The sequence below is a fragment of the Herpailurus yagouaroundi genome, unplaced genomic scaffold (assembly GCF_014898765.1).
Source record: "Herpailurus yagouaroundi ecotype Mexico unplaced genomic scaffold, PumYag 206, whole genome shotgun sequence".
In the NCBI taxonomy this organism is placed as follows: domain Eukaryota; kingdom Metazoa; phylum Chordata; class Mammalia; order Carnivora; family Felidae; genus Herpailurus; species Herpailurus yagouaroundi.
In genome coordinates, this window is record NW_024412437.1 from 3,622,129 (window position 1) to 3,637,030 (window position 14,902).

At 36.5% G+C, this 14,902-nt stretch overlaps 1 protein-coding gene across 8 annotated transcripts in view; it reads left to right on the top strand.

The window, feature by feature from the left end:
• The window catches only part of CEP112 (centrosomal protein 112), a 473,818-nt gene that overhangs the window by 18,806 nt on the left and 440,110 nt on the right, over positions 1-14,902 (top strand). The gene's annotated exons all lie outside the window — the stretch shown is intronic.

Consider the following 14,902-nt stretch of genomic DNA (forward strand, 5'->3'; position numbering starts at 1 on the left):
TGTCGTTTAAAGCTCTTCAGTGTGTGATAATTTGTTACGCAGCAGTAGATGACTAGTACAGTTTTTATCCTCATTTTGGGAAATTATACAACCCATATACAATACATGCTTCTTGTAAAAACCTCAGAGTAGAAATATGTGGAGTAAAAAGTCAAAGTCTTTCTCTCCATGTCCTCCTTATTCCACTTTGCTCATGGGAAGTAATAGTCATCAATAATTTGGTGTGTATCATTCTACAGTAGCCATGTAGCCACACATAAGTAATTAAAAAATTATACATTAGTTTATACTGTATGTCCTGTGGTGAGACTGGCTCTTTTTCCGCTTAACTGTATCCGACCCTGTGTCATATAGTCTGTGCAGTCTTTTTAACTGCCGATAATAATCCCTAGTGTGGATTGACTGTAATTTAACCTGTCTCCGTTGCTTTTAATTCTTCACGGTTATAAAGAATGCCTTCGCATCTCGGTCCACATACCATTATGCATCTGCATGTATTTTTTGGCTACTGCTGATGCTCAAGAAAGAAATCACTGTTTTAGTAGCCCGGTATGTTAACAAATTTAACGGATAAGGGATTGGTGGGATTATTATCAGGTACGGCATCTTGCGGATTGATAACAAAAATCTATTTGGGCTAGTGTGGAGAGATCTCTAAGGTACATAAAGTTTCAAAGAAGTTTATAAAAGCATAGTAAGCTTCAATGTATGTGTGTGCATGGTGTATTTCAAAGAGGATATATGGATACACATGTGTACATGTGTTTGCGATATTTCTGGGTGCCACATTTGAAACAGTTTTACCTTTAGAGAGAGGGACTAGTCTGGTGTGGAATGTTAAAAACTTTTTTGTACATGCGTCTATGTTAGTTTTAATAGTCACATACTTATTTTTGATAGATACTGTCAAGTTGCCCTCCAGAATACCATCTTGTTAAGATGTTTGGGCATATACAATAGTGATGCATATTAACACATTTAACTATATATAATTATACAAATTTAAACATAAGAATGAAATTTTCCCAATAGATAAGTGTTTGTGGATTTCACTTGTATTTCTAATTTGTTAAAACAGAAATCAGGTGGGACGAGTTGTGCCATTTATGGAGCACCTACTGTATGCTAGATACTATTCTAGAAATCTTTTACAAGTTATCTGATTTCATCCTCTCGACCCTTCTGTGAGGCTGATGTGATGGCCCTTTGTATTTATAGATGAGGTAACAGCTTCGGTGACGTCATACCGCGTTCCCCGTGATGGATCCAGTTTTGGAATCTAGGTCTTGATGATTTTAATTTTTTTTTAATGTTTATTTATGTTTGAAAGAGAGACAGAGACAGAGCATGAGCAGGGGAGGGGCAGAGAGGGAGGGAGTCACAGAATCCGAAGCGGGCTCCAGGCTCTGAACTGTCAGCACAGAGCCCAACACAGGGCTTGAACTCACAGACTGTGAGATCCAGACCTGAGCCGAAGTCGGACGCCCAACCGACTGAGCCACCCAGGCGCCACTTGGTTTGATGATTTTAGACCCTGTGTTCATTCTAGTCTAGTCTATCCTGTAGGCACGAGTACCGTATGCAGCAAATGTGGAAATTCCACTTTCATCCATCATTGTCCCCCACTCAAGCTGTATCAGCAGTCCTGGGCGACTGTGCCTTTGTTCTTGGTTATTTCTAGGTTGAGCTGAAATGAGGGAGTTTGCCTTTGTTCAGATCTCTCTTCTGACACTTGGCAACTGTGTCCTCAGGCAAGTGACTTAATTTCTCTAACCTCCAGTTTCATCATTTGTAAAATGGAGCTAGAGAGCCTCTGACAGGGACCTGAGAAAGTGTTAGCTTCGGCCACCTTCATCACTGGCGTGGTGATTGTTATTTTAATGGTTCCTGCAGGAGCATACTTGTTAGATGGTTTGACCATTCTTTCTTCTCTAATTAGCTAATCTTCCTAAAGGATGTTATCTTAAAATCCATCAGTCATTAATTATTTTGAGAATCACTTGAGAAAAATAGATTAATGGCTATGTGGAAAGCGTCTCAGTGTAAGTATGAATCCTGCACACTCTTAGAAGAAGGTGGGAGAGTATTTTAAAAGAGGCTTTGAAAGAATCTTTATTTCGATAACTCAGCAAGTCCTTTTTCCCCCTAGATAGAAGGAATACAGTGTAGCTGGCCCCTTTTTTCTTTTTGCATTGTGCCACACACCCTGAATTAGAAGCTAAGTAATAGTTAGACGTAAGTTCATGTCGTATCTATGTATTCTTTTTGTGTATTCTCCCAAACACAGAACATGGAGCTAATATGTTGTATTCTTTTCTTAGGATTCTATGAAAAATGTTTTGAAGCTTCTGTTTAATGGCTTGTGATTATTTTTATGACTTTTCAGTGAAGTATAATGTGGTCTGGTAGCTTTATCACCAAAGTGCAGTTAGGGTCTAGGATAGAAAAGATGAAAAGAATGATTTAATACCACTTAACTATTTTTACTTGAAACTTTGCTTAAGAGTTCCGGGTTAGGAGAGGGTTGGGGGGAGGCAAGATGAATCAGCCTGCTTCCCAGCGGAAGAAACACAAGGATTCTACTTAACTGTAGAGGACCTTGTTCATGAAAAAGAAGGCATTAGTTTAGATTTCTTTAGATGCCATTTTATAAAGAGTCACCATCTAGATTACGTAAAAATTCTAGGAGTGTGCAAACAGAATTATTATTTACTGTATATTACTCTTACCCTATGAGATTTAGGTTATGTTTATATGAATTAAAGTTTTATCTTTTAATTTATATTGTGTCCTCTAAGAAAGAAATTTGTTCATACCTGTAAGAAAGGACTTGGAGAATAATTATCCTATTTTAAGTGATTATAGAGGACTATAATTTTTGCATCTTGCTTTAATGAGATCCTTCCATGGATTATTTGATGCCAGATTTTAGTTTGGAATGAGGAATCTAATTATAGCCCTGCCCTTATGGAAAATATGATTTGCTTTACAATGATCCTCTTTATGATGTGGTTTTCCAGGAATGCATTGTGGCAGAAAGCTGGGACTGTGTATGTCCTTTAAAAATGTCTCCCATTATAGCTAACATTTCATTGGCTCGTGCAGTTTAATGACATGACCAGCAGATGGTGATCAAGTATAATGAAAATGTACTTGTGATTGAGTATGTTCATCTATGTGAAAAAACATTTTTCACTTCAAAAATAATGATGTAATTTTTTAGTCTGGATACTTAAAAAACTGCAAAGGAATCTTTTTCTTTGTTAAACTCCATTTTTGTATGTAAGTGACATTAACACTATAAATAGCCCTAGTCCTAAATTGTTGGATGAATTTATGGGGTTGCTGATCAGTATCTTTCCTTCCTAGGGATTCCTTATATCCAGTGGCATAAATAAATATGGTTAGGATTACACACAGTAAAACATCCTTAGATATTTACGAAGTACATTCATTATATTTACAAATAGCCCCGTTGTTTGGGCAAAGATAGATTCTACAGTAGCACCATCCCGTAGTACTTTCTGCAGTGGTGGAAATGTTGTATGGCTGTGCAATCCAGTACAATGGCCACTATTCACATGTGACTGTTGAGCCCTTGAAATGCGACTAGTGTGACCGAGGAACGGAATTTTAAGTTGTAATTAATTTAAATAGCTGTATGTGATTTAGTGGCTCCTGTATTGGGCTCGGCACTGTAGACCTGGGTCTTCTTTTGGGCCACTGTAAAGCCTGACCTAGACGGACAGCTGCTGTCTAGGTGGGGAAGCGGGATGCAGACAGGGACCTGGAGTTGGGTGTTGGTACCTATAAACTGCCTCCGCCACAGGGGAGCCCTTTTATCTGTGCTTACTTGCGATTCATGGGTATCTCTTCTTTGATGATAATCACCCATGAGCAACACCTAGTTGCTTTTCTGTTTGGTCAGTCTCAGGTTTCAGAGGAGCTCTTGCCAATAAATCTTTTTGAAAGAAAGAAAAAGTAATCATTTTCCTTAAGTTGATTTTTTTCATCATTTTGTTTGAATAAAACACTCAGCATGGATTACATGTGATTCATTGGATACTTTTGATACAGTGGCTGCTCGTTATAGGTAGACACTTATCCTTGAGCTCTACAAATAAGTCTGCTGCATAAATGAGGAACGAAAACTGTTTGTTAGGATACTCCATAAAACATAATGTTTCATGCACTCATAAAACCACCTAACTACTCATTAATTTTCAACATTAACACATTAGTTAAATAGCATTCTTCGGTGTTTACCGGGTCAAGGAAGTGGCAACAAGTTGCAACTGAGATAGAATTGCTTTGAGAACAATGGGCTTGGCATTTTTCTGAGGCTTTTTTTTTGTTGTTTTTGTTTTAGTGAGTCAGATTTTTGACGTAGTTAGTTGCTTTTTAAAAAATTTTAATGAGTGGGGCTTTGTAATAGCATCTTTTCATTTCACAGGCAACTTTCTTTTTGTGAGGTCATAATATTGAATAGTTTTGATTGTCCTTTTAATAAAAAAAGATGACAGTAAGTTTATAAGTATGTTACTGGAAAACAATTTTAAGGGAATTAAAATACTGAGTGTTGTACTGTTAAACCAGAGATCAGTTAATAAACGTTGACTTAATTGTACGTTTTTTATTTTTAAGTTTTAAAATTGAATGTTATTTTAAGGTAGGAAATGGGGAAAGCAAGAAGTCTTAAATTGTTTATGAATCTCTGGTCATTTTTTTAGTTTTGTCAACCCATCTCATTTTTTTTTTCCATTTTGTTTTGTTTTTCTGTTTATTCCTAATAAAGTTCCCTTTGAAAAATTAAAATAATATGTTGTGGATCATTGGAAGTTATTTTTATTTTCTTATTTTCAGGGTAGTTTGATAGTTTACTGCATTATTAGTTGTTGCTATTTATTTTTATGTTTCATTTCCATTTAGCAATGCCTTGAGAAGACGATTCTTTAGGTGGTGTGTAACGTTATTAGCCGCTGCTCAGATGAATGCAAAGACATGAAATCTAGTTAATTCTCATTTTAGTTTCCTGATCATTTATAATCTAGTAGTTGTGTAGGAGTCGTATGACTCTTGCAGTGTTTTACAACTGTGAAACATAGTGTACATGTAAAAAGTGCATGAAAATAGGGGCGCCTGGGTGGCTCAGTCAGTTAAGCATCTGACCGGCTCAGGTCATGATCTCACAGTTTGTGAGTTCGAGCCCCTCGTCAGGCTTTGTGCTGACAGCTCAGAGTCTGGAGCCTGCTTCAGATTCTGTTTCTCCTTCTCTCTCTGCTCCTCCCCTGCTTGTGCTCTGTCTCTCTTTGTCAAAAATAAATAAATGTAGAAACAAAAAAAAGTGCACGAAAATATACAGGTACAGTTTAAAGAACAGTTATAAAATAAGCATCCCTATACTTTTAACCCACCCGAGAAATAGCATATGATAGTACTCCAGGAGACCTTGGGTGTCCTTCCTGACTGGCTCCTCTTGTCATCTCCTGAGAGGACCATTGTCCTGTCTTTTGTGTGTATCATTTCTTTTCTTTTTTTTTTTTTTTTTAACTTTACATAAGTGGGACCATACTTAATGTATTGTTTTGAAGCTTCTTTTTCTCATGTTTTTCAGATCTATCTTTGTTAATAAATGTGGCTGTGTTTCATTCTTTGTGGCAAACTTTTAAAGTCAATGTGTAACATACAAGACTTAATCAAAGCTTGGTGCAGTTTTACAAAATGAATACCTGTATGTAACCATCTTCTAAAGCAAGAGAGAGACCATCCTCAGCTCTCCAGAAAGCTCTCTCTTGCCCCTCCCCCATCATTTACCATCCCACCAAATAGTAACCACTATTCTGCATTACATCACCGTAGATCAGCTTTAACAGTTTTTGATTCATAAAGCGTGTTCGCGTTTTTCTAGCTTCATTGGCTCAACGTTATGTTGTGAGATTGATTTGTGTTGTGTTTAGCAATGGATTATTCTTTTGTATTTACTACTGTGTGAATGTATCGCATTTATATATGCATTCTACTGTTGTTGGATATTTGGTTTTGTTCCGGGTTTTGGCTGTTACAAATAATTCTGCTGTGAACATTCTCGTACATGTCTTTTAGTGCCCATGTGTTCACTGTGTTGACTTGGAAGTGTACTTACAGTACATTCTGCCAGAGAGTTTTCCAAAATGGTTATGGCAATTTACTTTTCCAGGGTAGGATTTCAGAGTCTGTGGCTCCCCCACTCTCCCAATACTTGGTTTGTCCGTTTCTTTTAGTTTTAGCGATTCTAGTATGGTGTGTTTTAATTTGCATTGTCCCACATGGCTAATGACACGGAGTACCTTTTCCTATGCTTTTTGGCCACTTGGATGTACTCTTTTGTGAAGTTGCTATTCATTTTTTAATAAAACGTGGCTTCTCGGTGTTTTTTGATTTGTCACGATTCTTTGTATATTCTGGATACAAATGTGCATATCCAGATTACATTTTTTGTTGATGTACGTATGGCATATATCTTCTCCCACTTTCATTGGTGTGATCTGTCGAATGTCATTAACTTATATTATAGTTTTATTTGTTGTTCGTCTCTGATATTGTTTGTGCTTTTTTTTGTGTGTCCTGTTTAAGATTTCTTGCCTTGCCTGTCCCAAGATAATGGAGATACTTGCCTATGTTGCCTTCTAGTAGCTTTCTTATCTTTCTCATTTAGGTATGTGCTTCATCTGGAATTGATTTTTATGTATGAAATGAGGTAGGGCTTTCTCCCACCCCTAGTCAGCCCAGGATAGTGGAGGGACAGCCATTTAATCCAACATTTAAAAAAAAAAAAAACCCAGCCTTTCCCCACTGCTGTAGTTGGCATCATTATTGTAAACTAGGAAATCTTATTTGTGTGGGTTTATTTCTGGACCCTCGTCTCCTCCATTGGTCTATTTGTCTATCTGTGTGCTTTACTATATGCCTTAATTACTGCAGCTTAGTAGTGTAGCGTATGCCTTCCAGCTTTCTTTTCTTCTCCAAGATTGCCCTGGCTCTCCTTGGTTCTTTACCTTCTCATTTAAATTTTATAATTAAAATTGTTTTTAATGTTTCTTTTTTTGGGAGAGAGTGAGTGAGAGTGAGTGGGGGAGGGTCAGAGAGAGAGGGAGACCCAGAATCCAAAGCAGGCTCCAGGCTCTGTGCTGACAGCACAGAGCCCGATGTGGGGCTCGAGCTCACAAACCGTGAGATCATGACCAGAGCTGAAGTCGGCCACTTAACCAATTGAGCCACCCAGGCGCCCCTAAATTTTACAATTAGCTTACCAGTTTATACACACACACACACACACACACACACACACACACACGTATCTCTGTTGACATCGTAATTGGAAATGTATTGAGTCTATAGATCAATTTAGGAAGAGTTAATATCTTTATAATATGGAATTACGCTCCCAGGCCCAGATAAACAGTGATCTGCTTTTCGTGTCTATGGTTTTGCCTTTTTCAGAAATTTCATCTGAGTGGATGAAATACACAAATACATACATAAACCATGTAGTCTTACGCATTTGATTCTTTCACTTAGGGTATTGTTTTTGAAGTTCATGTTGCCTGTATCAATAGTTCATTCCTTTTTAACCCTGGATGGTATTTCGCTGATGAGTATATCACGTTTTGTTTATCCATTTACCAGTTCATGGATATTTGGATTGTTATCAGACTTCGGCTATTATGAATTATGCTGCTGTGGACATTCATACTGCAAATTTTTGTTTGAGCACGTGTTTTTCATTTCTTTTGGGTAGATATCTAACAGTGGGCTATATAAGTGTGTATTTAACTTTTTAAGGGAAGTAGCAAACCATTTCCCAACGTGGCGGTGCCATTTGACATCCCTGTTAGCAACGTGTGAGTGCCTCAGTTTTTTCATATCCACACCTCTTGGTATTATCAGTGTTTTTGATTTTGGTCATTTTAATGGGCATGTAGTGGTATTGCATTGTGGTTTTAATTTGCATTCCCCTAATAACTACTTGTGCTGAGCATCTTTTCGTGTGGTTAACGACCATTTGTATATCTTCTTTGGAGAAATGTCTGTTCCGATAGCTACCTGCTCCCGACACACCCAACTACAATCAATGATCACTAGAGACATTTCTGAAAGGGTGAATAATGGGAGGTACAAAGGCGTCACTGGTTTCCATAGCAGTTCTGAAATCCAGTTGGGCAAATACTGGAAATTCCTTAATCAAGGCTCAAGACCTGGGACTAATATTGCATGTCTCCTAGCTCCTCTCACTGGGCTCTTGAGTCCGTCTTCTGAGTTCTTCCTTTTTCATGAAAGATAGCATGTATTTGCAGCTTAGTACTTTTCTCAGCCTGTTTCCCTCCAGAAGAAGTTTGGACACTTTGGTACTCTTATCTTTTTCAGTCTAGGGGAGCAGTGATTTTGCTGAATAATTTTCTCAAAACCTTTGTAGACCTCCTGTGCATCTCTTTTATGTTCATTCCACTAGACAAAAGCCACATGTATTAATCTCATTGAGATTCCCTTTCCATGTTGGGTTGCTTCTGACAAGATTGAGGGATAATGACCTTAACCTTTCTAGAGGCTCTGTTGTTTGATTGAGAGAATCTGTAAAGCATCGCCTTAATCTTTTTAAAGTTCTCTGTGTGTGAATGTATAGTACTCTTGATGTACCACCTTTGATCTTTTTGATCTTAAAAAAAGGTTTTTCATTTATACTCTTGGCTTTTTCTCTAGGCGGTGCTCAGATTTCACTCGGGTGCCATTTCTTAGTTTAGCATCTTTTGCTAGCTGGAGACTGAGAATTTTTAAAATCATGAAGGTCTCGTTCTTTTTTCTTTGGGTGTCCTCCACTTAGTTTAATTTATTACTCTTCTCTTGCATTTTACTCTAAGCAGCAAGAAATACTTTGCCTGGAAATCTCCGTCACTGTATCACTCATCCAACTTATTAAGCACGTCTTCTGTTTTACATGTTACTTAAGGTGATAGTGTGGCCACTGCATAAAAGGATCCCTCTCCTGTTTTTCAGTAACATGTCTCTCACTTCCTCTTGAGTTCTCACTGGCAAATCTCACTTGAGTCCTCAAGTCCACATTTCTGCTAACAGCCTCTTCTGGTCAATTTTGTCTTTTTTTTAGTATACAAGTCAAAGTCCTTCCAGCCTCTGATGACTACCTGGTTCAAAAGACACTTCCACTTTTTAGGTGGTACTTTGTTTCTAGGTACCAAAGTCTGTATTAGTTATCTATTGCCGCATGACAAATTGTTCCGAGTGTTAGCAACTTAAAAACAACAAAATTTATTATCTTGTAGGCATGGCTTAGCTGGGATTTGTGGCTCAGGTTCTCTTGTAAAGCTGCAGTCAAAGTATTTGTGGGGTGTTTGGGGGCATCAGTCTTAGGGCTGTCATTCAGAGGCTTCTTTAAGTTTCTTGCTGTTCAGACTTCTCCAATGAGCAGCATGAAAGATGGCAGCTGGCTTGCATTGAAGAAAAGAAGCAAGATGGAAACCAGGGTCTTTTTTGTAAGCTAATCTTGGAAGTGATAGCCTATCACTTGTGTTATATTCAGGTTATTGAAAGTAAATCACCAGATTCAGTGGATACTCAGAGAAAAGGGTTTACACAAGGGCATGAATGCCAGGAGATGGGGGTCATTGGGAGCCATATTAGATGTTGCCTACCACACACCTAGAACAAGTACTAAAAATATAATAGACATATAACCAGGAAGAAATATAACTAAAGAGATTAAAATGGAATACAGTAAAATAGTCAACATAAAAGTAGGTAGGGAAGGGAGAACAGAGGAACAGAAGATGGGACAAATATAAAACAAATAGCAAAATGGCAGACCAAGTAGAGCCATATCAATAATTACATTAAATGTAATTGGACTCAACAGTCCAGTCCAAAGGCAGTGAATACTAGATTGGATTTAAAAAGCAAGAACCATGTTGTATGTTATCTATAAGAGACATACTTTACAATACAAAGACAAGTAAATTGAAAGAGTTGTGGAATGTAAAGAGATATAAAATGAAAACAGAAACATAAGAAACCTTAAGCCAAAGAGAATTATTAGAGATAAACATAATTATTTTGTAATGATACAAGAATAAGTTCATAAGCATGACATAACAGTTATAAATGTGTATGTAGCAAATGATAAAGCTTCAGAAATATGCGAGTCAATAAATAACAGTCAAAGGAAGAAATAGACAAATCCACACATGTTGCAGATTTTAACACCTTTCTTAGGAACTGATGGAGCAGAAAATTCAGTGAGGATGTAGAAGACGTGAACAGTGCACTGACCCATCTCAACCTCATTGACGTCTGTAAAACACCCCACCCGACAAGTACAGATTACACATTCTTTAAGTGTGCATGGAATGTTCATCCGATAGGTCATGTCTGGTCATAAAAGAAATCTCAATTGGTCACCAAAGATGAAAGTCGCACGATATATAGTCCGACCTCATTTGAATTTAATGAGAAATGAACAGTAATAGTACTGTATATCCAGAAAAGCCCTAAAATATTTATAAGTTAAAAAAAAATCATTCTAGAAAAGATCTTATTTTACTATTATTGCTTTCTTTTTGCTTTTTAAAAAAAATGTATTTTGAGGAGAGGGAGTGCCCACTGGTGGTAGGGGCAGAGAGAGAGTGAGAGAGAATTCTAAGTAGGCTCCGCACTGTCAGCGCAGAGCATGATGCAGGGTTCAAATTCACAAGCTATGAGATCATGACCTGGATGGAAATCAAGAGTTGGACAACTGACTGAGCCACCCAGGTGCCCCATTTAAGATTTTATTTTTAAGTAATTTCCACACCCAATGTGGGGTTTGAATTCATAACCCCAAGATCAAGAGTCTCTCCGACACTTCACTCTCCGACAAGAGCCAGTCAGGTGCCCTCCAAAAATCAATTATACCCATTGGTGAAGAAAGAAATCACAAGGGAGTTTAGAAAATATTTTCAAACAAATGATAAGAAAAATACAATACATAAAACTTTATGAAGTGCAGCCAAGGCAGTGCTTAAAGGGAGATTTAGAGTTTTTAATACTTATATCAGAAAAGAAGAGATATCTGAAATCAGTGATCATAGCTTCCCCCTTTTGAAGCTGGAAGAGTAAGAGCTAAGTGGACCCAATGTAAGTGGAATGAAGGAAATAAAATAGATGAGTGGAAATCAATGGAACAGAGAATAGTAGAGAAAAATCAATGAACCAAAGATTGATTTTTTTGAAAAGCTAAATAAAATTGATAAATTCTGGTCAGACTTATCAAATAAAAAGAAATATATGGACAAATATAAAAACCTGTAGAATTTTCCTTTCGGTTTATAATTCCATTTTTAGGGGTGCCTGGGTGGCTCAGTCTGTTGAGCGTCCGACTGCAGCTCAGGTCATGGTCTCGCAGTCTGTGAGTTTGAGACCCACGTCAGCTGTGCTGACAGCTCAGAGCCTGGAGCCTGCTTTGGATTCTGTGTCTCCCTCTCTCTCTGCCCCTCCACTGCTTATGCTCTGTTTCTCTCTCTGTCAAAATAAATAAACATTAAAAAAAATCTATATATATAATTCCATTTTTATTTTTTATAGGAGTAGAAAGACGTGTAAAATAATTATAAATATACGTTAATGGGTATGCAGTATCAGCAACATAAACTTGTGGGGAGGGGTGTGGAGCTATAAAGGAGTAGAGTTTTTGTATGTAGTTGAAGTTTAAAATATATTGTTGTAACTTTAGGATTAAAAATTTTTTTTTCTAATCCTCACGGTAACCACAAAGAAAATACACACAAAAGGCTATGAGAAGGGAATCGAAACATGTCATTACAAAACGTCAACTAAATAAAAAGGCAGGCAGGGAGGAAGTGAGAGACAAATAACCTATAAGACATACAGAAGATAACAAAATGTCAATAGTAAGTCTTTGTCTATCACTAATCCGTTGCACTTTAAGTGTAAATGGATTAAAGTCCACAATGAAAAGTCATGGCTTAGCAGAATGTATAAAAAATGCCAGTATTCAACTATATGCTGTTTGCAGGAGACTCGCTTTAGATCTAAGGACACACACACCCACACACAGGTTGAAAGTGAAAGAACAGAAAAAGATATTTCATGTAAAGAGAAACCGAAGGAGAGCAGAGGTGACTGTATATCATACAAAATGGACTTTAAGTAAAAAACAGCTGTGAAACAGAAGGGCATATATTATGATAACAGGGTCAATTCACCAAGAAGATACAATTATAAAATACATGCACCAAACATCAGAAGTCCTAAATCTATGAGACCAACATTGGCAGAACTGAAGGGAGAAATCACTCTAGAGTAATAGTAAGAAACTTTAGTACCCCGCATTCCCACATTCAACAATGGATAGAACAATCAGAAGATCAATAAAGAAATAGAAGGTTTGAACAGTACTATATAGACCAATTGGATCAAACAGACATATACAAAGCATTCCACCCAACACAAGTACACATGGAATAGTTTCAAGTACACGTGGAATATTCTCCAGGGTAAATCATGTGATAGGCCACAAAAGAGTCTTAATAACATTTTAAAAATTGAAATCACACAGAGTATTTTTTTCTGAGCAAAATATAGGGAAACTAGAAGTTAATAGTGAAACTGGAAAATTCACAAATGTGTGGAATTAAATAACTCACTCTAAGTGAGCAGTGAGTCAAAGAAGAAATCAAAAGGGATATTAGAAAATATCTTGAGATAAATGGAAATGAAAACACAATGTACCAAAACTTAGGAGATTCTGTGAAAGCAGTAAGAGGGAGACTTAAGGTTGTGAAAGCTTGCATTAAAAAAGAATAAAGATCTCACATGGACAACCTAAGTTTACATCTTAAGGAACTAGAAAAAGAAGAACAAACTCCAAAGATAGCAGAAGAAAGGAAATAATAAAAACTAGAGCAGAAATAAACAAAATGGAGAATGAAAAAATATTAGAAAAAAATGAAACCAAGAGTTGTTTTATTCAGAAAAAAATCAACAAAATTGAAAAATCTTTAGCTGAATTGCTTAAAAAGAAAGAAGACTCAACTGAAATGAGAAAAGAAAGGGGGGAGTATTACAACTGATTTTACAGAAATAAAAAGGATTATAGGTATGATGAGTAGATGTATGCCGACAAATTGGATAAACCAGATGAAATGGACAAATTACTAGAAACAGTCTACCAAGACTGAATCATGAAGAAATAAAATCTGAAAAGACCTGTAACTGGTAAGGTTATTAAAGGAATATTCAAAAAGCTCCCAACAAAGAAAAGCCTAGGACCAGATGGCTTCATGGGTGAATTCTACTGAGCATCCAAAGAATATTTAACACCAATCCTCCTCAGACTCTTCCAAAAATTGAAAAAGAGGAAGCACTTTCAAATTCATCGCATGAGGTCAGCATTACCCTGATACCAAAGCCAGACAAAGACACTACTGGAAAACTACTGACCAGTTTCCCTGATGAATATTTATGTAAAAATCTTCAAAAAAACCAAAAAAACCCCCAACAAAACAAAACCAGCAAAGAAAAGAAACAACAACTAGCAAACAGAATTCAGCAGCACATCAAAAAGATTATACACCATGACCAAGTGGGATATTCCTGGAATGCAATGAGAATTCAGCATATGAAACTCAGTATAGTACACTGCATTAACAGAATGATTGAAAAAGCCACATGATCATCTCAAACGATGCAGAAAAAGCATCGGACAAAATTCAATACCCTTTCATGATAAAAATACTTAATAAACTAGGAATAGAAGGAAGCTATTTCAAAATAATAGGCCGTATATGAAAAACTGATCACTAACATCATACTTAATGGAGAAAGACAAAGACTCTCTAATCACCAGAGCGATTAGGCAAGAAAAAGAAATAAAAGGCATCCAAATCGGAAAGGAAGATGTAAAATCATCTCTGTTCACAGATGACATGATCTTATACATAGAATATGTACATAAAATATACATAGAATATGTATGTATTCCATTCAAAACTGTTAGAACTAATAAATTCAACAAAGCATCAGGATAAAAAACCAACACACAAAAATCAGTTTCATTTTTTTATATCCTGACAGTAAACAATCTGACAAATTAAGAAAATAATTCCATTTACAATAGCATCAAAAAGGATAAAATACTTAGGAATAAACTTAATCAAGGAGGCAGAAGCCTTGTATACTGAAAAACTACAAAGTTAAAGAAGACACTAGTAAATGGAAACACATCCTAGTGTTCATGGAAGACTTAACATGTTAAGATATGGTCAATACTACTCAAAGTGATAAATGGATCCCATGCAGTACCTATCAAGATTCCAGTGGCATGTTTTTCTGTTTGTTTGTGTTTGTTTTCAGAAATACAAAAATACGTTGTAAAATTTGTATGGAATCTCAAGGGACAATGAATGGCCAAAACAGTCTTGGAAAAGAACAAAACTGGAATACTCATACTTCCTAATTTCAAAATTTATTGCAAAGCCACAGTAATCAAAATAGTGTGGTATTGGCATAAAGACAGACATATATAGAATAATAGAGTAGAATAGAGACCCCAGAAATAAACTCTTACATATATGATCAAATTATTTTTTGACAAGGTGCCAAGACCACTCAATAGGAAAAGGACAATTTTTTTTTCAACAAATTGTGCTGGGAAAACTGGATGCAAAACACATGCAAAAGAATGAAGTTGGACTTTTACCTTACACTATATATAAAAATTAACTCAAAATGGATCAAAGACCTAAACATAAGAGCTACAACTATAAAGCTCTTAGTTGAAAATATAGGGGAAAAGCGTCATGACAGTGGATTTGACAATGATTTACTGGATACGACACCAAAAGCACAGACAACAAAA